The sequence below is a fragment of the Bos taurus genome, chromosome 13 (genome assembly GCF_002263795.3).
Source record: "Bos taurus isolate L1 Dominette 01449 registration number 42190680 breed Hereford chromosome 13, ARS-UCD2.0, whole genome shotgun sequence".
NCBI classification, from domain to species: domain Eukaryota; kingdom Metazoa; phylum Chordata; class Mammalia; order Artiodactyla; family Bovidae; genus Bos; species Bos taurus.
This window is the reverse complement of record NC_037340.1, coordinates 81,103,359-81,106,699: the sequence shown is the minus strand read 5'-3', so window position 1 is coordinate 81,106,699 and position 3,341 is coordinate 81,103,359. Positions and strand designations below refer to the sequence as shown.

Genomic DNA, 3,341 nt, shown 5'->3' with positions numbered 1-3,341 from the left:
GTGAGTTAAGACTCTGTGGGGCGGTTCATGCCGCTGTGTTGAACTTGAGTCCCAATTCCTGGAAGACCTCACTTACTGGCGCATCTGAGCCCCGTGAGGAGGGTGCGGGGCGGGGGGGGGGGGGCTTCCTGGAAGAAGGGTCATCCAATCTGAGACTCGTACATGGAGCTCAGAGGGTTTGCACCTGGTGTTACCTTCCAGCTACCTTCTGGAGGTTGAAGGCAGCAGGACCCATTTCAGGCACCATCAGTAGGTGGGATCCGCTTGACTAGGAGAATTTTCTGCCAGGGCAGGGACTGAAGAGGCTGCAGAGGTGCTGCTTAGCTAGTTAAGGAGTTTCCATCATCATGTGACCGACAGACGCGGGGCACAAAGCTGCAACACGACAAGATCCATGGTTTTATCAACCGGAAGCTGAAAGGCGATGTCAGGAATCGACAGCAAGACTTGAACTTTTGGCTGAACTTGTGTTAACTCTCTCTTACTATCATCGGTTAGATTTTGAAGGTGAGCAGGCGAGTGTAGCGATTTGGAAAATGGAATCCTTTAATGACTCTTTTTATTGCTTTTTGCTGATCCTTAATATAAAACAAATAATCATAAATCAGAGCCAGCTCATTGGCCTCCTTCCATCTGCAATATAAACCACGCCAGGGCTTGAGAAGTTTACAGATTTTCTGAAGTAGCATCCTCCTAGCTGGACCCCAGCAGACACGGCTAGGTCTTATTTTATGCAAATTTGAATCATGCAAATCCAACATTGTGATTTGGATACATGTTAAGGTTCCCTTGTACACACCAAGTTTCCAATAGTGTGAATCCTGCAGAAGCAGAAATTCTACAATCTCACTTAGGGCGGCGCGGATGGACAGCCAGGGAAACATTGCCACAAGGTGGCGCCCGTCCTCAGGTAAGCGGAACCGTGGGTGCTCCTTTGTTGGGATGAGACGTGAATTATGTGGCTTCAGATGATGCGTTTTCTTCCCATGAAAAGCAGGCAGCTGCTCTGTCGTTCCAAGCTGAATTTGCCTTTGAAACTGAAGGCCATGTGGCATTAGAAAATGGTAAAAATTCAAGTGAAAGATAGTAGCTGATAGCATGCCCTATGTCATAGCCGGTTCCCCACTTCGGACATGGCCGCCATGTGGCCATGCGCGGGGGCGGCACCTGCTTCCGTTGAGAAGAGCGGCTCTCCTTGGACCTTCAGAACCCCGAGTAGTGATGATGTCTCGTTTTTATTTCCGCACACGTGGTTTTTCTTGCCTCCCTTCTTTGTAACATGACGATAATGAGATGCTGCTCCCCGTCTGTCGCATCCCATCTCTCACTTCCGCTTCTCAGTTTATGCCATTTGTATGGTTTCTGTTCCATGTTCAAAACTGGCGACACTTAATCTTGGCTTTGGAACCGTAAGAACACTGTCCATCCTTATTTGTTGTTTACTCACTAAGTCGTGTCTCTTTGTGACCCCATGGACTGTAGCCCACCAGGCTCCTCTGTCCACGGGATTCTTCAGGCAAGAATACTGGAGTGGGTTGCCATTTCCTACTTCAGGGAATTTTCTTGACCCAGGGGTCGAACCTGTGTCTTCTGTGTTGGCAGGCAGAGTTTCACCACTGAGCCACCTGGAAGCCCCCCATCCTTATTTAGCTTGATCCCAAATGCTGAAATCAGTAGTAATAACTCTACGTATGTGTCTATGCATTTTCCTCTTTTGGATACTTCATACAAGTGGAATCATACGATATGAGACCTTCTTGTCTGGCTTCTTTCACTCACCATTACCTTTTTTTAAAAAAAGTTTTATTATAAAAAAGTAATTATTTTATTTATTTGACTGCACAGGGTCTTAGTGGCAGCACGTGGGATCAAGTGCCCTGATCAGGGATTGAACCTGGGCCCCCTGCATCGGGAGCCCTGGACCACCAGGGAAGTCTCAGCATCACGTTTTGAAGGTTTATCCATGTGGCAGCAGGAATCAGTGCTTCCTTCCTGTTTACAGCTGAATAATATCCCATTGAAAGGATAGAGCACACCTGCTTATCTTCCATCCTTTGATAGGTGTCTGGGGTGTTTCCGCCTTTCGGCTGCTGTGAATGGTGTTGCCAGGAACTTCTGTGTACATGTTTCTGTTTGAATATCTGTTTCCAGTTCTTTTGAGTGTGTATGTAATAGCAAGTGGAACTGTTGTGAGTCACTAGCTCTCACACTTATTTTTTCTTTTATTTTTCAGAAGGGAAACCCATTTTTACTGTGCTACTTTCCCCAGACTTTAGGTCTAAATTATAGTAATTGAACTTTATGATTCAGTCACAAATGCTTGGAACAGTGATAAATAGGAGGCGATAAATATATTTTGATGGGAATTCCCTGGTGGACCAGTGGTTAGGACTTGACACTTTCATTGCGATGGCCCAGGGGTTCAACCCCTCCAGGGGGAACTAAGATCCTGCGAGTCAAAATTTTTTTTTTTTAACTTTTTGGCTGCACCTCATGGCATGCGGGATCTTAGTTTATATATTTATATATATATATAGAGAGAGAGAGAGAATGAATAATAGTCCCTGAAGCAACTCTTCATGGCGCAGTGCACCAAGACTTCTGTCGTGCTAGTTGTGAACTAGTACTTTATTACTTATACGATTTGAAAAATTGTTTATATGTAATATATATTCTGGGTACATCATTCTCTACAAGAACTGACTGCAGTGAATGTTTGTTGACCTTTTTTTTAAAATTCTGAGCTCAGATCAAGTGTAGAAACCTTCATAGTTATATAAAGTCCCGCAGTAAAATCTTTTCATCATTGCTCAGAACTGATCAGCCTTTCATACAAGCACACCCACCACAACTGTCACCTACCCACCAATAAGCCCCATAATTATCGTCACCTATACACACACACACACACACACACACACACACACACACACACACACACTCCTTCACACCCCTTATTTTGAATTATTCTTTTGCTTCTCAGAACTACAGAGATCATGCATCAGCTACACTGGGTGGTCTTCTGATGCTCAGATTTGGCTGCTTTCCTCACTGACTGTTGACCTCTTATTCACACCAAGGAGCGCAGGCTGTGTTTGGTTTTGTATCTCAGTCTCCCAGGTGTGGGGCCTGCGGGTCCATTGCATTGAGAACACTGAGCCTGGGAGGGGGTGTCCTCTCAGCAGTGGAGCCTACGTACCCACACCGTAGAGCAGGCTCTGCGCATTGGACTGCTTTCTCTGCAGCGCTCTGGGGCCCTCGGAACACGGACCCCGTAGAAAGAACTTGAGTTTCGTTCAGGAAAGCCCGTTCTTCCTTGAGCGATGGCTCCAGGAAATTGC

General features: G+C 45.9%; 2 non-coding genes across 2 annotated transcripts; both read right to left on the bottom strand.

Annotated features, from left to right (window-relative positions):
* Positions 1-2,740: 2,740 nt before the first annotated feature.
* Positions 2,741-2,812, bottom strand: LOC112449398 (small nucleolar RNA U2-30). Its single transcript, XR_003037971.1, has one exon. It is a non-coding gene; the product is annotated as a small nucleolar RNA U2-30 (small nucleolar RNA).
* A 165-nt stretch (positions 2,813-2,977) lies between these two features.
* On the bottom strand, positions 2,978-3,057 carry LOC112449401 (small nucleolar RNA U2-19). Its single transcript, XR_003037974.1, has one exon. It is a non-coding gene; the product is annotated as a small nucleolar RNA U2-19 (small nucleolar RNA).
* Between the last annotated feature and the right edge of the window lie 284 nt (positions 3,058-3,341).